Source organism: Eumetopias jubatus, unplaced genomic scaffold, assembly GCF_037043125.1.
Source record: "Eumetopias jubatus isolate StellerSeaLion01/CBP00866 unplaced genomic scaffold, mEumJub1_p1.0 scaffold_3, whole genome shotgun sequence".
NCBI classification, from domain to species: Eukaryota; Metazoa; Chordata; class Mammalia; order Carnivora; family Otariidae; genus Eumetopias; species Eumetopias jubatus.
In genome coordinates this window covers 172672413-172699580 of record NW_028274809.1, presented here as the reverse complement: position 1 = coordinate 172699580, position 27168 = coordinate 172672413, and positions in this window count along the sequence as shown.

Here is a 27168-nt window from a genome sequence, read left to right as displayed (position 1 = left end):
AAAATTGTCAATATCATAAAAAAATAAAATATAAAAGAACCATTTCCAGATTGAATGAGACTAAAGGGACATGAAAACTAAATACGTCGTATACTCCAGAACAAATCTGGGGATGAGGGAAGAAAGGGCTTTAAAAAACATCACTGGACAATTGACAGAATTGAAAAACATTACTTAATCATACAAATAGAATTGAATACATTTTAACTTTGCTAAATTTAATAGTTGCACTGTGCTTATGTAAGTATTTTTGTTCTAAGAAATACTCACTGAAGTACTTGGACTAAAAGGCATGTTACTCTCAAATGAGTCACAAAAAATTACTTGTGTGTATATTTATAAATACATGATAAACACATATATTTGTTTTCTATATGAGAGTATATATATATATATAGTATATATATATAGTTTTTATATACATATAAATAGTTTTAGCTTCAGCCTTTGGGAAGCTGAGTAGCTGAATACCTATTTCCATATAGGATATCTATCTATCTACATACATGCACACACGCACACATAGAATGTGGTGCAAATGTGCCAAAATATTAACATTTGGTCAATCTCTTTGAGGAGTGTGTGTGAAATCTTTTTACTATGCTTATAATTTTTTATGAAGCTTGAAATTATTTGAATAAAAAGCTAAAAATAATTCCTCTTAATCTTACATTTACAGGTTCATCTGACATACAAATGTCTAACACTATTGTTTAAGGAAACACTTTTCAAGGAAGGTTTCTATGAAGTAGTGTAGTTAATTAGGGGGCCAAGAAATGCAGGATGATTTGGAACTCCTGTCAGCCCTCTGAGAGAGACCAAATGGCAAGATGGGCTTTTTACCAACAAGGACTTGGGGCACTGCCAGTCTGTCAGCATTGTTTGCTCCAGTGCAACTGTACAACCCTGAGTATTTGCAAAGGTTGGATACCAGCAGGACAGGACCTGCAGGAATGGCTTGCAGAAGCTGTAGCATCCAACCTCAGACTATGTGACACCAAAGGAAATGCCTGTGAAACATCATTAGCCAAGTGACCACGCTGGTAAATGACGGTCAGATTGCAGGCAGCTGGGCTTGAGCAAGACAAAGACATCAGAAAACCTCAAGATGAAAAGAGAACAACAGAAATAATCATAATTTTTACAGGGACCTAGTAATAAAAGAATGGCAGAATGAAGATTGAACAGCTTTGCCAACTTATTCCAATTTACTAAGTGCATCATCACCAGAATAACCATAGATAGAAATGTAAATTTATAAATCGTTAAATCATAGATGCCACTGAAACCAGACATTTTAAACCTAAATATAATACACTGAAAATCAGAATGCAAAGCTATGTGCAATTATCTTAAACAAAGCTAATATAAAAATATCTTCTCATATGTTAGGTTCACTTTTGAGATTCATTTGCTCATATAGTGATAAAATAAACTGAGCAACTTTTTGCTTAAGCATTTTTTAACAATTTAAAGAAAAATTAGAAAATACCTTAAAGTTATTTTTAGACATTTTTGTACTAAGTGGAGTACACTGTATGTCACAAAGATGAGAAATATTAAATGATAGTAATGATCGTAAGTCAATTATTATCATTATGATAGTTGTGGTTAATCCAGTTTGTGTAATACATTGAATGTGGTACTCCAAAAGTATTTTTTTCCCAAAAGTATTTTTAAAAAAGTAAGCAATGGACAAGTTTTGAGGAAAAGTGTGTTTCATATATATTTTTTATGTAAAAGAGAATACGAAAGCTGGAGATGTGCCAAAGAAGATCAGAGGCATATGGAGGGTGGTTATGAAAAAGATATAGAAAAAAATTGGAAGGAATTACTACAAACTATTGAACATGTTGTCTCCTAGACCAAACTTTGTTTTGTTTTGTTTTCTGATGAGTGAGAGAATTTTTCTGCCTCCTTTTAAAATAGAACCGATTGGTGGGATTTGTGTGAAATCAATCATCAAATACATCTCATTTATCTTAAGAAAACTGTCCAGGTTGCATACAACATCATTTGACTTTTAATTGTGAATATGCAGTAATAATGAGATTTGTTTTTGAAATGCCTGTTTTCAGTTTATTCATATTGCTTCTTTACTAATATAGGGCTAGGGTAGCTATATACATTTAAGTAATACAAATGCCCTGATTTGAAAGAGACAAGAGTCAGGTTGGGAACACAGAAATGTAATAAAGAATATTTGACAACACTTAGTAATACCATATGTTGAGGATTAGAAGAGAGGGGCTCCATTGTGTAACCAGAACATAGACAAGAATAGGGTTATTTTTGGCTGTGAGACAAAGCAACAGAGATGTCACAGAAAATGTTAGCAATTAAATTCTAAAAGATTGATTGGCAATCTTATTAGGTGCTAAAGTAAGAAAGTACATTCTAGGAAGAGACAAAGGTGTGTTTAGAAATTTATAGACATAACATATCAAGGTACACCTGAGAATCTCTTCTGGTTCAATGAACTTGTGGAAAAAAAATGAAAGGGATTGTGGTAAAAATTATTTCTGTAAAGATCAGGGTGGGCTTATAGATTACCAAATACAATGTTAGCCTGTAGCAAATGGTACACTGCAGAGGAATGTAAAAAATACAAGAAGGTTGTAAAAACTATTTGTAGCACTACAAAGACGACATCATAGAGGAATCTGTATCATAGGAATGTCTCTGGCCGAGAAGAATTTAGTCCCTTTCAGTGGCTCACTGGATTGGGTTTAGACCTTATTTGCATCTGCAAAAACCCCTTACAGAAGCACTTACATTAGTGTTTCATGGAATAATGGAAGAAGGCGTGTGTACTTCAGGAGTAAGGATCTTGGGGACTATTATGGATTGAAATGTGTACCCCCAAAACTCATATGTTGAAGTTCTAATCCTCTGTACTTCAGAATGTGACCTCATGTGGAAATAGAGTCATTGTAAATTAAGTTGGTTGGTTATGATGACATCATACTAAAGCAGGGTGGTCCCCAAATCTAGTATAAGTGGTGTCCTTTTAAAAAGGGGACATTTTAGGGTGCCTAGGTGGCTCAGTCGTTAAGCGTCTGGCTTCGGCTCAGGTCATGGTCCCAGGGTCCTGGGATCAAGCCCCATATCGGGCTCCCTGCTCAGCGGGAGGCCTGCTTCTCCCTCTCCCACTCACCCCCGCTTGTGTTCCCTCTCTCGCTGTGTCTCTTTCTGTCAAATAAATAAATAAAATCTTAAAAAGAAAAGAGGGGGGCACTGGACACAGATATGCATACAAGGAGAGCACCATGCAAACATGGAGATGGCCTCCTTTAAGTCAAGGAAAGAAGCCTGAAACAGGTCCTCCTCTTATTGCCCTCAGAGGAATCAACCTTGCCAACACCTTGATTCCAGACTTTTAGTGTCTGCACTGTGAGAAAATTAACTTCTGCTTTTAATCCACCTGGGCCAAGGAACTCTCTTACAGCAGTCCTAGCAACTTAATACAGGGCCGTATATAAATTCTGCCAACCACGGATCATCTTTAAATTATTCTCATCTTTTATCCACCACAGTATATCCACAGCCTATTTCCTTTGTCTGCACTATTCTTCTTCCCACCAAGATACACTCTGCCTTGTGAAAATAATTTATCAGAGAAGCTTCTCTTTAGCTGCTCTGGACTGGGTGAAGTGTCTTTTATTATATATGAACATAAATTCAAATACCTGCACTTCATGGCAGTAAACAGCATTGCAACTTTACATTTACTTGTGTGAATAGTTTAATGTCTTTCTACTCCAGTACAATATATATTTCATGAAGGTGGTGAAAGTATCTATTTTATTATGCCATAAATTTTTTTTGGATTCTAACAGCACTTGATACTCAGAAATGCTTAATAATTTATATATTTTAAATTAATGATTGGCTAGCTTAATAAATGAATAAAACCCAATTAATTGACCAGAAAGGCAATTTAGAAGAAAGAAGGGTTGGGTTAATAAGATATTGACTTTCATTTTTGACATCTTAATTTGAAGTACTTGTGAAACATGTAACTCTAGCTATAATAAATTAAAGAGTTAAAAAGACATGGCATGTTGGATTTTAGGCTGGAATTCAGGTCGATAATTTGGAGATGTCAGCATATACAGCTTTCTTTCAAATATAGCAATGGGTAAGATTTTTCAGGAAGACACAAAAGTGTTAAAAATGGAAAAACTCATGCTGAATATTTATTTTGCTTTTGACAGTTAGGAAGTTATTAATGTGTTTAAAAATAAAGAATTTAGAAACATAAGGACAGAGGAAGGAGTAAATCTAAAATGATGAAATCCAACTCCATTTATCAATGCAAAAACTGTGGCTTGGTGATATGCTTGAATTTCTTTTTAATAAGCTTATTTTATTTAATGAGATATAACTGACATGAGCATTATATTAGTTTCAGGTGTACAAAATAATGATTTGATATGTGTATATATATACAAAATGATCACCACAATAAGTCTAGCTAATATTTGTCGCTATACATAGTTACACAAAAGTCTTTTTCTCTTCTGAGGAAGACTTTTAAAATCTATTCTCTTAGCAACTTTCAAATATGCAATACAGTATTATTAAATATCATCACCATGATATACATTACATCCCCATGACTTTATATTTTAACTGGAAGTTTGTACCTTTTAACTGCCTTCACCCATTTTGCCCGCCCCCACTCCATATCTGGCAACCACCAATCTGTTCTCTGTGTCTATGAACTCGAGTTTTGTTTCTGGGTCAACTATAAGTGTTTTCATTTCTGGCTCCACTGACTTTATAGTTGGTGAAAATTACTTCCAGAATCTGTAAATTACTTATTTTTATACTTATTCATTGTTGATATTACCATAACTTTATATTTATTTCTGTTTTTAGAGATAAGAGATAAGAGTTATGGCTTTAGTTATGTCCATTTGAATGGAAATCTTTTTTCATATTTTAATAGATTGGTTCTAAACTCTGGGCATCAGATTCGCTTGTAGAACGTTCACATGACAGGAGTACACCAAAGCTGGTGAATGCATGGGGGTGGAACCCTGGCATTGGATATAAATGTCCATAAATATTTATAATGTACAGCCAAAGTTAAAAATTATGATTTTCAGAAAGCATTTTTGAAGGTCTAGTCTTTATATAGTTTTATTTAATAGAAATATTATAGGCAAAACATACATTGAAATTAGAGAGCAGAAAAGGAAATTTGCTTAGAATTACCTGATGAAAAATCTTCAACTTCAGTCAAAAGATCCCATTTTCTAAGATCCTGAATTTAAAAACAAGAAACATTTTTCAAGTTAGTAATAGACCCACTTTGAATCTTTCACTGTATATATTAATGTGATCTTTCTCTCTTTTACATAGAAGCCTGTACAGTTTTAATTTAAATGGCTTTTTTTATAAATCCCTTTAGACATTTTGAAGGTATTTATAGAAGTAGTTTTGGGTTTTCTTCTCCATTTGGAGTAGTACATATATACATATATATATATAATATGACATATAATATAGAAATAATTTTAACTTCTGTAATTCATTATTTACAACCCTTGAACTAAATACTTCTGTCCCATAGGCTATAGTTATATGGATGCTTTTAGTAAATAACTATCAGAAAGACCATAGTTGTTACTTACATCTAAAATGACAATTAGAAACCCATTCAGCTTGTTTATGATTAAAATTGTTTAGTATGAATGATATTTTTTAGTTAAGACTTTCAATTAAATGAAAGATGACCATATGTCTCAGTCTGTCCAGGACAGTCCTGGTTTACATCTGTTGTTCCAGGTGCCTAAGATGGTCAATGCTCTATCTTTTCACTCTCAAAAATCCACTAATTTGAATAATAAATTCTATGGTCTCCTTAGTTTTAATTCACAGAAAGCAAGACTCAAACTGGCTTAAACCTAAGAAAGGAATTTTAATGGCTCATGCAAGTGAAATTCCCAGAAGCACTCCATTCTTTTTTTTAAAGATTTTATTTATTTATTTGACAGAGAGAGAGACAGTGAGAAAGAGAGACTAGGGGGAATGGGAGAGGGAGAAGCAGGCTTCCGCCGAGCATGGAACCCAATGTGGGGCTCGATACCAGGACCCTGGGATCATGACCTGAGCCGAAGGCAGCCGCTTAACCGACTGAGCCACCCAGGCGCCCCGAAGAAGCACTCCATTCTGCTCTGGTTTATAGTCAGGGTCTATTCTGTATCCCTCTAGGGGCATAATGATGTAAACTTTTCCACTTTTAGACTTTTCAGTTAACCAATGGATTAATTATAGAAGACTACCCATTGGATTACTTTTTACCTTGACCAAGAAACAAACAATAAAAAAGTTGGTTAGAGGAGAGAAGTTTGTATCAAGTATCTCCTCATCCTCGAATATGGTAGAGTTGAGATCCTAACCAAAATTGATGGAACAAGAAGTAGAGGTTTAAGTATGTTAAAATTCTCTAGAAAGATGCTTCTGAACATTAATATACATATGTATCATTTGCAGATGCTGACTCAATAAGTCTGAAGTGTGCCTTTAGGTCTGCAATTGTCCTACCTGCCCTCAGGACAGGCCCATACTGCTGGTCCATGAACCATAAACCAAGGTGCCCAGGCTCTACAAAAAAAGATTCAAAAACTTGTAAAACAAAATATTCCTGCTTCTTTATAAATTGATATTAATGTTAACTTGTTTCTTTTGGAAGTAGGAAAGGGTATTTTTAAAAGTATTTGGTTTTTTTTGAAATTATTGCCATATATGTCTACTCTATTCTCCTTTGGTGATGCAGTATGCAAAGTTCTGTCTCATAAAACTCATAAAGTTAGATATATTGAGGAAGATATATAGCTACAAAGGAAACTATATTTCACTCGTGAATACTTTTAAGATCTACGTGCTATTAAAACTTCAAATGTATTTATATATAAATTGTACATGTTAAGGTTTAAAAATTATTCTCTGCTAGGAAGTCCAATTTGTAATAATAGTCTTTTAATAGCAAGCCAAAATTTCTTCCTTTAACTGAAAAAACGCTATTCTTATTTTACTTTCCCTGGAATTTAGCTATCTGCATTCCCAAAACATTTAGCTTCTATTGTCTTTTATATAAATAACTCTTTTATCAAAAGTAATAGATTTTTATTACATATAATCTTTGTCAAAGTCAATGTAAATACGTGGATTGGTCTATTGTGGGTTTTTTGACACTTTTTCCTTGACTTATTGTAAATGAATTCAATTAACATTATTGATAGTCCTTATTTTAATTTGGAAACAAAAAATAAACTTTCAGTGATTTTCTCCAATCTAGGATCACACATATTAATTGTTATTGATTCAAAACAGAAATAATTTTTGTAAGTATTTAAATATGAAATGGACCCAAAACTCTGTGGAATATACATTTAATTATATTGCTGATCAATTTAAATCATTTCCTACTTTCCTACTTGATTTCCTACATATAGTATAAAATTATTTATCTGTTTACATGAATTTTAGCATATTGTGCTGAAGGGGAGCAGAATTTGCCACCTTAAAATATGTTTCTTTGGCATAACGATTACATTGTGCTGGTTATTTTTAAGAAATAGCAAACACAAGATAAACTGAACACCAAGTAAAAGTACCCTTTTGTAGGAGACATTTACATTTATAGGGGCTGATTTGGGGAGTTGCTTAGATTTCCTGGTACCTCCTGTGTATATATAAACTTCTCTTTGCTTTTTCTCTTGTTAATCTGTCTTTTATTACAGGAGGTCTCAGCCAAGAATCTACAACAGTAGAGTGAAAATTATTTTTCCTCCCCAATAAATAGTGCCTAAAAAGGATTTTAACTATTCAACAAGTTTAGAGAGTTTGGTTGATAAAATACCTCAGATGTAGTCTCTAAGATTCTTTATCAAAGGAAAACATTTGTTTTCTTTTCCCTTTATATATGCCTTCCTCTACTTAATAGACAAAAATTGACTGTTAACTTAATCATTGGAGTTTGAGTTTGAGGAGTAGTTGGTATAAAGTGGTAGCAGTGAAGAATCAAAACAAAGACAATGAGAATTGTCAAGTATCAAGAATTCCTATCCCCTCAAAGCTCCTTCTAGCTGGACTAAGAATCAAATTGACATGAGACAAATTAACAGGAGAAAAATCAAATTTAATAGGTGTACATATGGGGACATGGAAATTCTAAACACAGGCAAAATGAAGTATATATGTCATTCTGAACTAAGAAAAAGGGGGCAGAGGTCTGGGACTTCAGAGAAAATGATTGCACTTCATAGGGCAATAAGAAAAGCAGATATTTGGTAATTATGTGTTTGCCCTACCATGCAGATGTGTCACTCAGATAAAATTTATCTCTGTTAATAACCCTTATTTTGAGAAATACCTCCAATTTAGATTCTTCTCTGTGGTTAAGGGAGGACAAAACTTTCTCTTGAGCCGGCAGCTCCAAATAATCCACATGTCAAAGTGGCACATTCTGGTGGGAGGCTGTCCCAAACCCCTTTCAGTATGATGTTCAAGCATGGAGAGTTGGAGGAAAAGGAAGACTAAGGGGGAAAAAATCACATGATTTGTGTCAGTGGATTCTTCCATTATTGCATTTTAGTGGCTAGGCTTTTCAGTAAATGTTGAAGTAAAACTCTAAAAGATCACCTGGGAAACACTTATATACTTTACCTTTACTTATAAAGTGTACAGACCTCTTTTCTCTATATTTTTATTGTGGATGATGAGAGTCACACTATATCTTGGATATTTTGAAATGTCTTTGAAGAGACGAAACCAGAAAGGACCAGTATATCAACCAAAGTATAAATTTCAAACTCATTTTAAGCAAAAATAATTAACAGATTTTAGTTTAAAAAAATTCATACATTTAAATATTTACACAACAATGTGGAGAGCACAGGGGGTCATTTGGTTGAAGTCCTTTAATAGATGTTTTGTGATATTTGTAATCATTTTTAAGGAAAAATTAAAGGATGAATCATTTAGTCACAAAACAGATTCATACCAGAGCCAGGGAAGGGGCTAGTCCATCCTACCCCATTCCCCTATCCCCACCCCCACCCAAACTAAAATCTGTATGTAAGGGACTGGCAGCATAGACCGGAACTACTTTTCTGTCACTTCATATTACTCTTCTATTTCTACCCCCAATTACTCTAGGAGAGGGGACCTAATTGTGCAGCTTAAAAATCAGGGTCATGGAACCCGAGTTTCAGGGTATACGTAGGCCCTAATGTTGATTAGAGTGTGATAGAGACCTAAGGTACTCACATACCTGCTACTGTTTTTCTATTTGTAATTTTCTATGACACAATGCTGTTTGTCATGCTAATCTACTGTGTATGCTATCTAGCCATTTATCTTAATAACATGGCAGTTGGTGCAGTGGGTTAGATATCTGGCCTGACCACTCATGACAGTTTTTAGAAGTAAATCAAGAGATTAGAGATCAATGATTCACTTTGGAAGTATGTAAGTCTATTTGGGGAAACATGGCCAGCCATATAGATTGCTGGTCACTGACTGTGAGTACTATCTCAGGAAAACTTCTAGGAATAGGAGATGGAAGGATTAAGTTCACCTTGGATGGAGTTTGGCCATTGTTATTAATAACCTGGGAGTAAGTTGCTTAGGAAGGGGCAAAATAGAGTGTTGAATCAGAAGTACTGACTGAATACTGCACAGATGTATGTGGCTCCCTTTGCAATCATTGAAGGCTTGCACACATGTGACTGTGGGGAAATTGGGAAAGATATAGAATATTGAGTCAATAGATGAGGAAGACCCTAACAATTATATCCCTTTCCTGTGAGATTAAGAGAGTAAGTAGCCAGTCCGATAACCTGTCCCTTGAAGTATTGCTGGCTGACTACCGCTTTGAATATGAGAATCTGATTATACACATATTGAGTCTGCAGCCCTGGCTGTCTAACTGCAGATGTCATGACACACAGCATAAATATTGGAACTCCTATTTAGTATTGAGATATCTAGATAGCTTTCACCCTTGAAATAAATTTTATTTCAGTTTTCGAGTAACCTAAAAATGTGTTTGCTATTCCATAGCACTTCCTTTCCACAGAGTGAAGGATCAGTACAGCCCCAAAGTAACTGAGTCATAGACAAATTGTATCAGCCTAACATTCACCATTCCCTGGCAAGCTGACTTGCCTACCGTTGAGTAGGACCATCCCACGTAGCGTTCTCTCTGTTTTCAGACGGATGTATGCAAGTAACCTAGGAGCTGGGGGTTGTGATGGTGGTGGTAATATTTGAATGGCACATTATTCCAGTGCATATTGAGGGTTTGCTCTAGTGGTGCAATACACTTAGCCCAAGCAAAGTGTAGGCCAGAGCTACAGGAAAATTTATCCCCAAGAACAGCTCTCAATCTATGATTGATGGGCAGTTGGTATATACATAAACCAGCTCCTGATGATCTTGTCATGACCAGTAAGTATTAAAAACTAATGTGGATGTTGCTTCATTTCTGCCATCTTAATCTTATATGAGAATCTTTATTGTGACCCACCCAAACTAAAACATAAAGGGAAAGGAATTTTTTGCCAGACAGTTCAGACTAACTGAGTTTACAACTTAATGGAGCAAATATATTAAACTTCCCCTATCATGTTGTTAGTGACAAGTCTCAAAAAATTTATAATTTGAAATGGTAAGAATTGTTAATGGATTGTCATGTTTGGAGGCTCCCCTTTGGGTTCTTGGAAGTGGATTAAGATGTCAAGTTTTATTTGTGTTAAACTGACCCCATGTAGACTTACTTCCCAGAAAAAAAAGTTGGGACCCTGCAAAGCTCAAAGGAAACTGGCTATGGCCCAATGCATACAGCAATGAAACGCAGATTTCTGCAAGTTTGGAATCCCACCCAGCAAACATGCAGAAAAAATGTTGGTGCTTCCTTAATCATGAATACTGATGTGGCAAATCCTGCTGCTTCTTATCACATCATCCAACTGTGATGGCAACACTCATGCCAAGAATCATATCCTATCAGATGTCTTCTATTCATGTCTACAGTCATAAATACCGAGCTGGAAGGTTTGAGGTTCAGTAAAGCTTTGCCACATGATGCTGCTGCTGTATCCTAGTCTCTGAGCCATCAGAGAGACCCTTCTTTCCTAATCATGCATTTCTAATTCCTCACAGCCTTCTTTCTGGTTAGGAGTGACATCCAGCTCTGCTAGAATGCTGTGCACTGCCTAAGAGATGATAAGAAAAAAAAAAAAAAAAGGAAAAAAGAAAGAAAAAAAGAAAGAAAACACCTCACACCTGCTACTGCTCTTAATGCTACGTGTTTCCCAATCAGTGATGCTCCACGTGGTCTACTGAATGGGATTATCTCAACTACACAATAATTTCTAGCACTAGGAATTAGGGGAAATTCTAAACATAAAAGCAATGTAAGGAAATGAACAAAAGGGAAAATGGAAAATGGATTATAATGCAAATTGCATTTAAAACATGTATGTAAAAAATGAAAGCTAATGTTTGCTATTAAAAAGATCTTATGAATCAATTAGAAAAGATGAAGTTCTAAATAGAAAAATAAGCAAAGGGCATGGAAAGATAATTCATGAAAGAAGAAAAATGTTAATAATTAGTTGAAATGTTCAAACTCATTAATAAGCAAAGTATGTAAACTTAGCATAATGAATGATTTCCACATTTGTTTTCTCAAAAGCCTTCTCAGTTAAAAAGATGATCACTAATAGCTTTTTCTAGCCATTCATCAATTTTATGTTTTCATTGTCCTCAATACATATAAAATATATGGAGAAATGAGTTAAGTTTAAAAATCTAAAAAGAATTGTTATCTTTCCAAATAGTTAAGCAATCATACTTATTGACTTCCATAATTAATTAAAATGCTAACTTTTTCATAATTAATGCATTTCCTTTGTGAACTAATTTTGAGAAAATTTTTGATCTACAAACTAAGTTTTAGTGTTCCAATACATAAACCTCCTTTTCCATGTCACATGATTTTTTGTTTTTTTATACAGGTCTTGTGCATTTAGAAAATAAATCCATTAAGTTTTTTATATCTTTATTGATATTTCATTGATTGAAAATATAATACATTTCAACTGTGTAAATACTAGCTATATATTTGTATGTGTGCATGTTTCCATTCATATGTGCATTCTATCATACATCTTATGGAACTTCTTACTTTTTTTTTTTTAAGATTTTACTTCTTTATTTGACAAAGAGACAGGGAGAGAGGGAACACAAGCAGGGGGGTGGGGGAGGGAGAAGGAGGCTTCCTGCCAAGAAGGAGGCAGGGAGCCCCATGCGGGGCTGGATCCCAGAATCCTGGGATCATGACCTGAGCCGAAGGCAGACACTTAACCGACTGAGCCACCCAGGCGCCCCCATCTTACAGAACTTCTTACTTTTTTTTTTTTAAATCTTACTTCTTTATTTGACAAAGAGAGACAGCGAGAGAGGGAACACAAGCAGGGGGAGTGTGAGAGGGAGAAACAGGCTTCCCGCCAAACAGGGAGCCTCAACAGGGAGCCTGATGCAGGTTTCAATCCCAGTACCCTAGGATCATGTCTTGAACTGAAGGCAGATGCTTAACGACTGAGCCACTCAGGCGCCCCAGAATTTCTTACGTACATGAGAGTTAACCTCTTGTGTTTTCAAGGAAGTCAGTAATTTTATATGCAGACAACAATAATAATTTCTTTTTTTTTAAGTTTTCCTTCAGTCTATTCTTATGTCATTTCATTGGTCAGGATTTTTTAAATATACGTACTAAAAATTGAGATAGGGGTAAATACAATCTCTTATTGCTGACTCCTACAGGACTATCTCTGTTATTTCATAGTTAAACATTATGTTAAGTGTTTACTTGAGAACGACTCTAGGTTTAGATCCTCTTTAGTAAATCAATTTTCAATAAGGGGCAATCTACTTTTAAATCTTTTATTTCAGAGACCATCTTCACATTATCTTTACTGCCATTAAATTTTTCTTTCTTCATTATTGCTTGCCCAAGTTTTTCCCCCTAGGAATATTTTGGGAAATTTGATTATAGTTGCTTTTAGTAATTTAATCTAAAATAAATGTATTTCCTCTGCCAATTCAGTATTATTCCCTCGTTAAAATTTGTAATATGTTTTTGTAAGTCTTGCTAGTTGTTGCTGTTGCTAACTTATTCATGAGGAACCCCGATAGCATTGCCTTTCTGCTTGTGACCACTCTCTCAGGAAGGACCCATCTCATTATGCAGAACACATTCTTGTGCTGTTTGCCTGTAACTCCATCTGCCCTCATTCCAAGTTTGGCAATATTAATGAGACCTTGATAAGATCTTTTCCACACACCCACTCTGCTATTTAATGAGTCAGAATTTTAAGATGCCCCATTTGTCTTTTCTAACATATCCAGTTCAGTATACATTACACCTAGCAGCCTTAGCTGGCTGTTTCTCAGGGATGGCATCCTTCCTTCCTTCTAGCACTAATTAATTTTTGCCCTTGTCTTACACTTGTCATTTCCCAAGGAATATACAGATGGGGATGTAGACTATAGGCCTTACATTGCCTTTTTGCAAAACATGCCAAATAGTTTTTTTTGCCCAGTATTTAAACTAGTATATTCCTATGAAAGGTATGATTAATGTGTTTGTCTTATGAAGGTAATCACTGAATACCAATGTTTTTATATAGTATTTTCCACAAAGTCATTTAGGGTTTCTTGTAGTTTTGAATGTTTTGTCAAGGTGACACACCAGTGCAACCAAAGATAGTTGTGTCTCTCCAGAGAGCCCTGAATAAATTAAAATTAGCAAGCTTATTTTATTAAATGCAAGTGGATCCCAGTAATAGGAGCTCACAAATTGTTACTGGTCACTGATTTTGAAGGACTGTTATCTCACACAAAGCACTAAAATATTAATAAAAAAGGCCAGGCATCATACTTGTCAGAAAGCATGTTTTAAAAGCTTAGAATAAAAGCCACTGAACAGATTCTTGGTTTTCTTCTGAAGGAACTGTAAAAATCCCTTGCAGTTCAAGAGATTTTCCTTGTACTAACACCTGACCAATTGATAGATTCCAGATATGATCTGTGTAAAATAACACACTACATCTCGAATACAGTGTTATCTCTCATGTCTTTAATAATCACGGAGGAAAAAATGCTCCATTTGTGCCTTTGCATCTGGAGAAAACTTTCATGTATAATTTTAAACAACAAAAATAAAGCATGTTACTATTTTTATTTCATATGTATTTAATGCCTAAAGTTTACAGATCATTATGAATCAAATAGATTAAGTAATTTACAGTAAAGTTTATTTATTTAAAGTAAAATGTGCTTGAATATATTTTTAAAAAATCCTTGCTTTTTTTCCTAGGTAAAAGATAGTAGAAATAGCATCAATTTTCTTAAAATTAAATCAGTGCATCACATCAACATTGTACCATATAAACAGGAAATTTAGCAAACTAAACAATAGAATACAGTTGGGTATTTGAATATAAAAACCTGTCTGTTTTCAGCAATTTCCTTTTTTTTTTTTTAATTTACTAACTTAAGTATTTAATGGGAAAAATTTTTGCCAACAATTTCTGGGTTCTGCTTACTCACCTGTAATCAAAGTACTGAAATTCATGGAAGGAAGTGAGCTGTAAACATTTAAATTTGGCCTCTGATTGCCACATTCACACCTTATTGTTAATCTCCATTATAGGCAAGAGACAAGATATGACTTAAATCAAGTAGCAAAGGCAGGACTTCTCTTTGTTTCCACTACTGGGAACCTCTGAGATTCTGTTTTCTGTATTCTCACTCCAATGTGTACAGTAACTACAGAAATTATGGAAAAATCTGAGATGGGGTTGGACTCCAGTAGTGACGAGCTGGAGCTAATTGCATCTCTGAGGCCTACACTTCAGATTTTTTTGATATGTATAAACCCTGTGTCTGCATTTGGCAATTAGCTAGCTCTGGTAGTAATAATAGTAATGGGTAAAACTGGGCTTCAAATCAATGTTTGTCTTTGGAGACTAACTTCTTACTTGGAAAAAATGACAGACACGGATTCTGAGCAGGCTGGTCATGGTAGAGATGGTAGCGTGAGTACCATCTGAACATATTTTGAAGTTGAAGCATACTGGATTTTGGGATAAATTGGGTGTGAGGTGTGACTTTGGGCGACTAACCTCTTGATTTACCTTCGAGTTTTTCCAATTATCGCATGGAAAGTTATCATTTTGAGACTTAAGACTCCTCTCAGTCCTGAGAAAACTGGGTGGTTGGTCACCATACCTCTGAAAACAAGAGAGGTGGCAGGTGGGTTCCATATATTTTGGCCTGAAAAACTTGGAAGAGCATAGTGGTTATGGAAAAATCTTTTCCGATGTAAACAAGTTTTCTAATGCAGCAGTATGAAGTCAAACTTTCACCAGCACTGCCTGGAGAGATGGTGTAGATTTACATCTTTCCCAACACTTGGCATAGGTAGGCCTTAACAATTTTGGCCAATTGAATGTACATTAAGATACCACTTAATTGCTCTGTAACGTGCATTCCATTAATAATTAGCAGTTTTCAACATTTTTCTGTATGTTTTCTGGACATTACATGATTCTTTCTTTTGTGAGTTGTCTAATGATGCTTTTTGTCCATTATTTCATTCAGGTACATGATTTTTCTTCATCTATTTGTTGGGGATTTTAGATATTTAGTTTTTTAATTCATCTGGAATCAGAATTTGTTTATGGGAAGTTGGGGATCCAAATTTCATTTTTTTTTTTTTTTTGTAAAGGTATGGTCAGTTTTTCTGGTTGCTTTGTTGGATAGTCCTTCATTTCACCCCTGATGAAACGGAGCATCCCTGCCATACTGAAGTTTCATATGGGCATTGTTCTATTTTATACATAAATTTGTCTACTCTTGATCATATACTGCATTACCTCAATTCCTATATAACGTTATAACATATATTTTAACATAGAAAAGCATATTCCCCAGGTTATTTTTCTTCAGAGCCACCTTGTAATTCTGGGACTGTTTGTCTTACACATACATTTTTAAATCAGGTGGCAAAAATTCTCAAAAAATGATGTGTTGGTTTTGAGTGGAATTTCATTAAATAATAAGGTGAAATACCAGAAAATAGATATCTTTATGCTATTAAAGATTACAGTCAAAGAACATAATATAACCTTCATTTACTTAGAATGTTTTAGTCTTTCACTAAACTTTGATACTTTTATGTGTAAAATATCAAATAATTTCAAATTGCCATTTATTATTGGGCACTGTGTAGTTTTATGCAATTGTAGAAGTATTATATAAAGTCATATTTCTCTTTGCCCACTTATTAATAAAATGATTTTAATGTTGATTTTATAGTCACCAAATTTAGATATTTTTTTCAATACTTCATTAATCGGCATTGTGTTACCTATATCACTACTGTTATTCATTTTTTTTAAGTTACTCTAACATATTAAGGAAGTTCCCTCTTATTACAAGTTTGGTAAGAGTTTATTTATTTTTTTTAATAATGAGTGGAAGTTCTATTTTGATGTATTATTTTTTTTTTCCTGCAGCTATTCATTCTAAAAAAAATACCGAGGACCTACTATGTGCCAAGCACATTTGTAAATAAGGATACATTATTAAAACAAAATAAAGAAGTCTATGCTCTTCTTGTGTAGAAGGGATTATAGAACATACCTTCTGGATTGTTCTACATAATTCTGCTAATTTAGTTAACTATATTAATTGGTTTTCTAATATTAAAAATTTTTGAATTCTTGGGATGAAATCACTTTGCCAATATGTATTATAACTTTCAAATATTACTGGATTTTATTTGTGAACAATTTTACAAAATAATTACACACAAATTTAGGAGTGAGGCTGGTCTATAATTTTGCTTTCTTTTACTATACTCTGTAGAAGCTTGCTTCATATTTGAGTTAATTTTTCCATGAATGTTAAAACAGAAAATTTTGAGTTAGATAGTTTCATTCTGAAATAATTTGTATTACAAAATCTATTTAATTAAAGGTTTAAAGCAAGGCTGATAACAACTAGTGCACTTTATTACTAGGATACCTTCATTTATCTTTCTCAAGACCTGATGTCCTTTCTGATTTATTGGTACCCTTGTAATACTGGTTATTAAATATTTCAACTATCACTTTTCTTTCTACTTCTATTATTTTCTAAGGATGTTTCAATTTAATTCATTCATTGAAAAATAGTCATGTATAATTACCTATGGTAAAAATATTGTTATTCTAATTTGCATATATATGTAGATATAAATATATTATTCATGAAAATATATATATTTGGAGAGAGAGAGGCAGAGGGACAGAGACACAGTGAGACAGAAATATGAGTTTTAGGAATTGGAGGAGGCTGGCAAATTGGAAATATGTTGACAGTTTGGCTCCCTGGAAATTCAGAAAAAAGTTGATGGTTCAGTCTTGAGTCTGAAACTTGCAGGCTGGAAACAGCTATGGTCTCTATGTTCAGGGTTGAGGCAAAAGTGCTTCTTTTGAAAATCTCAGCTTTTGTTTTTAAGGCCTTCAACTCATTAGATGAGGCTCATATTCCCATTATGAAGGCCAATCTTTACTCAAAGTCTCCTGATTTAATTGTTAATCACATCTAAAAAATATCTTCACAGCAATATCTAGATTGATGTTTGACCAAATAACCTGGAACCATAGTTTAGCGAAGCTGACATATAAAATTAACTATCACAGTATTTGAACTTAGGATGTTTTATATGTTAAGTAGGAGACCAGGGCAGGAGATATAAATTCATCCATGTAGATTAAAGCATGTAACTTGATGAGATTTCCCTGCATGAATATGCAGATGGAGAAAAGGCTTGCCTCAGGAACAAGCCAACATCATGTTGCCGCATCCACATTGCATAGCTGCAGGAACTACTTTAAGAAGTAGGGGTGACTCTTATAGTAATAGAATGATGAGAACATCGATATGGCCATAGACATAATGGACGTTATTCATTTTGTCCATGGATCCTTAGATGGCATTGAATTGGTAAATTCTCATAGGAAGCATTGTTTAGTTTCCAGTTTTAGGATCACATCACTTTTGTTTAGTATTTTTGAATAGACCATATCCTGTTCATTCAACCATTATTTCCTTATTATGAGTAATTCAAAATCCTTAATTTTTCTATTTATTATATTAAGTTTTTCTATCAATATTGCCTCTTATATTTTGCTATTATAGTTATTATTGTGATTATGTTATGCTTCTTGCAAGATGCTTTAGTCATGTTCTATTTATTATTACTGTAATTAAAAGTAAATATTCATTTTCGTGTAGATGTCATATAATTTAGAATAAAAGAACAGTTTGTTTGGAAGTCTAGCCATCTCCTGCTGTTAGATAAAATTATTCTGGAACATTAAAGCCACAAAAAAAAGTCCTTCAATCATTCAAGCACAATAAATGCATTGAGACAGTTGTGCACTTATTTATTTGTTCTGGGAGTCATCCAAATTAACTTGTAATTCTAAATAACCACAGATGCCAATGCAAAGTAATTTGAAGTGACAACATATCAGTTTAAAGTGCAACCATAGCACTAGGTGTTACAATTTGTGTATACCAGATTCAACCAGGACATTCTACTATGAGAGTTAGGTTGATTTTCAGCATGAACAGAAACATTTATAAAACAAATTATTCCACCAACTAATAGACTAACAGGGATGGTAATTTTTTTTGTTCAGAGGTAAGGCAAATGACCTTTGATGTAATTGCTTTATCATCAACAATCTGCTAATTATATCAGCAAGGTTTCCCCAGGGAATTCAACTCTAAGAAAGAGAAGATGTTGAAGGAAACATTATTTCCTCAAACGTTTCACTACTAAATGAGAGCTTTTCTCAAATATCACCAAATGCTTCATAATTACCATTCAAATTTTTGAAAATTCCTTTCCATGCATTTAAACTTGAAATTTCTAGAGGTAGAATTAAAATGTTGCTTTCGTAATGTTCCAACATAAATATGTATAAAATAGCTTTCTCAAATGGCTATTTAAGAACATGTTTTAATGAGGGGGAAACTTGATTCAGAGGTAAACAAAGTGGGTAGGCAGTATAACTTTTTGGTTTATAATTAAAGATTTTTCAACTAAAAATATGGAAATTAATTTTTTACTTCTTTTCCAGTCTGAATACATAAGAAACATCAAAGTTGCCTTTCAATTTATTACATGGTAGGAAAGCCTCCCATTCTTTATTGTTTTTTTTCTTTCAAATTTTAACCCACAAACTCTTGTTTATTTCCTCAGATTAACTGTTTTCTAATTACAACAAAATTTTATTAAAACTTATAATGTAACTAAAGATTGAATTTTCAAAATATACCAGTTTTAGTTATAAACACATTTATTATATAATCAGTATTTGCCTATCTAAAGATTAAATATATACTGCAATAGTTGAAAATGAAATTACTTATATAAATCTTATTAATGCTATTACCTACATATTTGACTGAAATTGATCTTATAAAAATATATTCAATGAATGTAAGTCATTTACAAATTTCATGTTTTCTTTTAGGTTCTATAGATTATATAAATGAAAATTTTATTTGCCAGATAAAGAAGGTGATATCAGCCCCACAAATATAGTAAAAACATCCACAAACATGTTCTCTGAGGAGGAAACAAACCCACTAAATTTATTTAACATTGCAATGAAAACTTTGTACCTTTGCCTTATGATGTAATTTACAACAAGCATATTACAACACATATAGTTCATATATATTTTGTTTGGCTATAATGCCACAACATTTAATTTACATGATTATAAGTCAAAAACACACATACACTGGAATTTTTGTTTTCTAATATGAATTTTTCATCATAAATTATAATGGAATTTTTGACATTTATTATTAACTTAAAATATTCTTAAAGTTTATATTAGCTACCAATTTCTTATTAGGCTGTTCTTAATATTTAGCCAACTGCTCCTAAATGTGCTTTAAAAATACTGCCACATGTAAAGCATTATCAATAAAAAGATATATGCTTTTATAAATATCTATATGCTTTTTTGTGTATGGGTGTGTGTTTATGTATGTTCATTTTTTGTCTACAATTTTCTCAACACTCAACCTTGTTTTTCCCTTGGACTTTAGAGAAATATTTAACAGGAAAATAATTTATGAATTTTTTTAAATTAAAAATTAAGATTTTATTTGAAATAAGACTAATTTTATTTTATTTATTTTTTAAAGATTTATTCATTTATTTGAGAGGAGAGAGAGAGTGAGTAGCGGAAGAGGCAGAAGGAGAGAATATCCAAGCCGACTCCCACTGAGCAGGGAGCCTGATGTGGGGCTCAATCTCACAGCCCATGAGATCAGGACCTAAGGCAAAACCAAGAGTCAAACACTTAACTGACTGAACCATCCAAGAACCCCAAGACTAATAAATTTTTTTAAAGATTTTATGTATTTATTTGAGAGAGAGAGTGAGAGAGAGCACTAGCAGGGGAAGCAGCACAGGGAGAGGGAGAAGCAGGCTCCCTGCTAAGGAAGGAACCTGACACAAGGCTCCATCCCAGGACCCCAGGATCATGACCTGAGCTGAAGGCAGATGCTTAACTAACTGAGACACCCAGGCGCCCCCAACACTAACTAATTATAAAGTAATTTTAAGTTTAGACAAAACTGAGCAGATAGTACTGAGAGTATCTCCTATCTCATGTATCTCCTATCCCTTCCATTCAGTTTCCCTTCTTATTAACATCTTGCATTACTGTGGTTCATTTTTTTGCATTGATAAACCAATACAGATACGTAATTATTAGCTAAAGTCCATACTTTAAGATTCACCCTGTGTTGTCAAGTTCTATAGGTTTTAACAAATGTCTGACATGTATTCACCATAACAATATTATATTATTGTTTTACTGCTCTAAAAGTCCTCCTCTGTGCTCTTACTTATTCACCCTCCACCTATTTATCCTTTCTCACCCCAACTCCCAGCAACCATTGATCTTTTTACTAGCTATAAATCTGTCTTTTCCAAAATGTATCATTGGAATTGAAGAATATGTAGTCATTTCAGATTGTCTCCTTCCACTTAGAAATACACATTTAAGGTTCTCCCATGTTTTTATTCATGGCTTGATACCTCATTTATTTTTATCTATAAATAATTTTCTATCATATAAGTGTACCATACTTTTGTTTGTACATTAATCAGTTAAAAAAAAAACATATTGGTTGCTTTCACTTTTTAAAGAAATTACGTACAAAGCTGCTACAAATGTTTGTGTGCAGGCTTTTGTGTGGATATGTTTTCAGTTCACTTGGGTAAATAACCTAGGAGTGTGATTGCTGGATTGAATGGTAAGACTATGTTAAGCTTTGTAATGAACTGTCAAAGTCTTCCAAAGTGCCTGTACCATTTTGCTTTCTCACAAGTAATGAATGCAGAGTTCCTGTTGCTTTGCACTCTGATCAACATTTGTTACTTCCAATGTTTTGGATTTTAGCTATTCTACTGGGTATGTAGTATTTTCTCACTGCTGTTTTAATTTGCAATTCCTTAGTGATATTGAACATCTTTTGTGCTTATTTGCCATCTGCATATCCTCTCTGGTGAAGTGTCTGTTCAGATCTTTTGCCCAATTTTAAATTGCTTATTTTCTTATTGTTGAATTTTGTGAATTCTTGTATATCAATACTCGTCCTGCCCAAATAGACTTTTTCTCAAAGAAGGTATACCAACAAGGGCCAATAAGGTACATGTAAAGATGCTCAGCATCACTAGTCATTAGGGAAATGTAAATTAAAACTACAATGAGATATCACTTAATGCCTGTTAGAATGGCCATCATAAACAAGACAAGGGATAACAACTTTTGGTTTAGATATGGGAAAAAGGGAACCCTTGTGTACTGTTGGTGAGATTGTAAATTGGTATAACCACTATAGAAAACAGGGTGGAGGATACTCAAAAAACTAAAACTAGAACTACCATACGATCCAGAATTCTACTCCTGGGAATATACCCAAAGGTAAAAAACAAAACAAAACAAAAAACACTAACTTGAGAAGATATCTGTACCCCCATCTTTATATCAGCATTATTTACAATAACCAAGATATGTAAACAATCTAAATGTCTATGGAAGGATGAATGGATAAAGAAGTTGTTATACTGGGCGCCTGGGTGGCTCAGTCAGTTAAGAATCTGCCTTCAGCTCAGGTCATGATCTCAGGGTCCTGGAAGTGGGCCCCATGTAGGGCTCCCTGCTCAGCAGGGAGTCTGCCTCTCCCTCCGCCCCTCCCCTCTGCTCATGTTCTTTCCCTCTTTCTCTCTCTCAAATAAATAAATAAAATCATTTTTTTAAAAAGAAGTTGTGGTACACACACACACACACACACACACACACACAAAATGAAATACTATTTAGCCATTAAAAAAAAACAAAAACAAGGAAATCCTGCCATTTACAACAACATGGATGGACCATAGCATTACACCAAGCGAAATAAGTCAGACAGAGAATGACAAATACTGTATCATCTTACTCACATGTGAAATCTAAAAACAAAACAAACAACTCACAGAAAAAAAGATCAGACTTGTGGTTTACCAGAGGTGGAGTGTGGGAGAAGGGAAAATTGTAGGAAGGGGGTCAAAAGGTCCAAACTTCCAGTAATAAGACAAGCACTAGGGATATAATGTACAACATGATGACTACAGCTAACACTATCATATGATGTGTAGGAAAGTTGTTAAAAGAGTGAATCCTTTTTAAATTTTTTGTAAAAGATTTTATTTACTTGACAGAGAGATCGAGAGAGAGCTTAGGTAGGCATTGCAGCAGGCAGAGGGAGAAGGAGAAGCCGGCTCTCTGCTGAGCAGGGATCCAGATGAGGGGCTTGATCCCAGGACCCTGAGATCATGACCTGAGCTGAAGGCAGCCATTTAACTGACTGAGCCACTTAACTGACTGAGCCGAAGGCAGCCACTTAACTGACTGAGCCACCCAGGTGCCCCTAAATTTAGCAATTTTAATACACATATATTATCTCATAGTTTCTAGGGATCAGAAATCTGGATATAGCTTAGCTGGATCCTCTGCCTTACCCTTTTTCACAAGGCTACAACCAAGTAGTCAGTCCAGGGTCTGCAGTTTCATGTGAAACCCCAACAGAGAAGGATCCACGTCCATGTTCACTTGGCTTATGTTGGCAGAATTCAATTCTTTGGATATGGTCAGACTGTGGACCTCAGCTGGTCAGAACATACCCTATTCCTTGTGATAGGCCTCAAAATAAAATTGCTAAATTTTGGGATAATTTCTTATGTGGCTTTAGATAACTAATACACGTCGAGTATTAGGCTGTGGACTAAACTTCATGGATTGATCAAAATGGCTTGTACCCTCAGATACATTTCTTCAGTACCCACAGTTGAAATGATTATACTTCTGTTCTTTTTGTTTGCTTGCTTTTGTTTTTGTTTTTGCTTTATTAAAGAATGTATGTGAGTTAAAAAAAAAAAAGTGAATCCTATGAGTTCTTATCACAGAGGGGAAAAAAGACACAAGTCCTGTATCAGATATATGTTTGATAGGTATTTCCTCCCAGCCTGTGGCTTGCCTTTCATTCTTTTAACAATGTCTTTCACAAAGCATAATTTTTTAATTTTAATGAAGTCCAATTTATTATTTTTTTCTTTCCTGGATCTTGCTTTTGGTGATTTATCTAAAGCTCATTGCCAAAGCTAAGTTCACTTGGATTTTCTCCTCTATTATCTTCTGGAAGTTTTATACATTTTGCTTTTGCATTTAAAATTATGCTCCATTAGAGCTAATTTTTGTGAAAGGTGTACCATCTGTACCCATTTTTCTCATGGAGATCCAGTTGTTCCAAGGACTATTTTGTTGAAAAGACTACTCTTTCTCACTTGAATTTCCTTTGTTCCTTTGTGAAAGATAAGTTGACTATATCTGTGTGGCTGTATTTCTGGGCTCCCAAACTGTCTCGTGATCTATTCATGCATTCTTTCACTGATAGCACAATGTCTTGATTATAATATTTCTATACAGTCTGGGTGTCAGGTAGTGTCCATCCTCTGGCTTTTTTCTTTTTCTTTATTATCATATTATCTTCTGGGTCGTCTGCTTTTCCATATGTGATGGTTAATTTTCTGTGTTATTTTGACTGCAGTGCCCAGACATTTGTTCATAAACTATTCTGGGTGTGTCTGCGAGGGCGTTTCTGGATGAGATTAACATTTGAATCAGTAGACTGAGTAAAATAAATTGTCCTCTTAATGTGGATGTGCTTCATCCAAATAATTGAAGAACTGAATAGAACAAAAACGCTGAGTAAGAAAGAACTTTTCTTGCCTCACTTAAAGAGTTGGGACACTGTCTTTTCCAGTTTTCAGACCAAAACCAGAACAACAGCTTTTGGGTCTCCAGCCTGCCAGCTCTTGGAATGGAATTTATACCATCAGTTCTCCTGGTAGCAAGTCTTTGGACTCAGATTGGAACTACACATCAGCTCTCGTGGGTCTCTAGCTTGCCGACTACATATCTTTGGATATGTCAGGCTCCATAATCACATAAATCAATTCCTTATAATATATGTATTATATTACATATAATACAAGAATATATCCTATATATATGAGTATATGTGAATATATTATATATAATATAGAGTGATATTTTGCATATCTATATTGCTAGATCTTGGAATGGATTATCACTGTTCTCTTCACTACTGGAAACAGAATCATTATTTTGCAAAATATGGTAATAATAGAGAGCCAATTCCAGAAACCTTATATCCGATTTTGAAAATTCATCCTTAAAATTAGGTTTCTTACACAAGGAAACCTTTACAACTGATAGCTGTCTACCAAATGCGCATGCATATGTCAAAACTCATAAAATAGTATACATTAAATATATTCAGCATTTGCATATCAATTTTCACCTCAATAAAGCTCTTTAAAAATCTTTTCCTCTAGAATTGCTCTTGGTACCAAAATCTAGTTAGGGTTCTCCAGGGAAACAGAAGTGATATATAATACAGAATATCATATATAATATATGACATATGATATAACATGTAATATATATAGCCCATGTTTAAACTATGTATATTAGGCCTTACATAATTGTTGGAGAAAATCAGGAAGTTAAAATTCTAAAGGAGGGTTAGGGGATCAGAAGGAGTCACTAACAAGTCAGTTTGAGAAGCAAAAAACAGCTCTAGTGGGACCCAGAAGTGATAATGGGTAGAGTAGTCCATGACAGATAATTGAGGGTCCAAAACCTAGTGTCTGATGATGGGCTTGGGATGCACAGTGTCAAAAACTTAAAGAACTGGATACAGCATTGAGGAGTGCTAGGAAAAGCTGAACCTGCCAGCTTCTATGCTTCTGTCTGTCACCACAATTAATTGCCATGTCCTCAGAGAGCAATGGCCATCACTTCACTTTTGCATCCAAATCTCACATAAGAACCTCTTCAAGGCTGACATAACCCTGAATCTTAGAGGAAAAGGGTCTGGGAAATGTATTTTGAGTACAACTTCATTGACAATAGAAGAATCCAGTAGAGGAAGAGATGGATATATTTCATTTTATTTTATTTTTAGATATATTTTAAAGATGAAGGAAAGAGGGCGCCTGGGTGGCTCAGTTGGTTAAGCGACTGCCTTCGGCTCAGGTCATGATCCTGGAGTCCTGGGATTTTTGTGGGAAGAGGTTTGAGGGGGATTAGTAGTTTAAATTTTAGGTATGGTGTGTTTGAAAAATCTATTAGATATGCAATAGTAGACATCACATAAGTATTTGGATAAAAGAGTTGAGAATTTAAGAGACAATTTGTGTTTTAAATTTGGTATTTATCAGTATTCTGGCAATTTGTGAAGTCAGGAGAAGGGATAAGATTATCAAACCTGGTGTAATCGAATATTATGAAGTTTGGGAGAAATACAAGTTTTGCTAAATCAAAGAAGGCTGAGAGCAGTCAAAAAATGAATTAAGAAGAAAATCCAGAAAATATGTTGTTCCAGAAGTCAACTAAAGAATGCGTTACAAAGGAAATATAGCTCTGGATTGCAAACCATCTATAAAAGCTACCTTTTCACCAGTTTCTTATTTAAGGCCAAGTTCTGCTCCCTGGAAATGATTCTCTGCCACTCTTGGCTCTACATTCTGGTCCCATTTTCCTTTAAATAATAAATGACTCCTTGGTGTTTGCGACTGAGTAGACTTCTCAGCCTGCTTCCTGCCTATAGAAGTTTGGGGGTCCAGATTCCTTTTTTATTTTTTTAAATTTTTACTTTGTTTTTTTCTTTGTCTTTCAATACTTTCTTATGAATCAAATTATAATCTACTCTATTAGACAAATCCCATTGTTTCTTCTTTGAAAGAAAGATCCTTATGAACCTGCACTTGAGCATCATAGAGCTGTGAGCTATATTTTTAAGATGCTTAGATGTCTTTGTCTAGGTAAAAGGATATATGTGTCTTAATATACTTAATATACTTAATGCCCCTTCTACCCTTAAGTTGTTCGAAAATTTAAACAACAACAAAAAAGATCTTACAGTCACATTTCTTGATATCTTTACTCTTTTATCTGCTTTACTTGTAGTGTCCTGATATTGAATATTTGCCCTGAATCATTCCTTAAGTGATAACTTTATTTTTCTTTTTCTTTGGAGAAATTAGGTATGAGAAACTATTTTACTTTTTAACTCAGCAAGTTCTAGCTTCTTTAAATTCTCTCTAAATTCTGCTTGAATGCTGAAATTTCTTTCTTAGCTCATTATTTTTTATCTGTACCTTATCACAAGCAAGAAAATGGAATTCATTGTCACATTTAGAATCCAACTTGGAATTCCATCTAGCTAAACCCACCTGTTTTAATTAGCCATATTCTCTATTCAGTGTGTTACCATAGGCTACAGTTTCACTAATTTTTTTTTAAAGATTTTATTTACGGGCACCTGGGTGGCTCAGTCGTTAAGCATCTGATTTCGGCTCAGGTCATGGTCCCAGCGTCCTGGAATCGAGCCCCTCATTGGGCTCCCTGCTCGGCGGGAAGCCTGCTTCTCCCT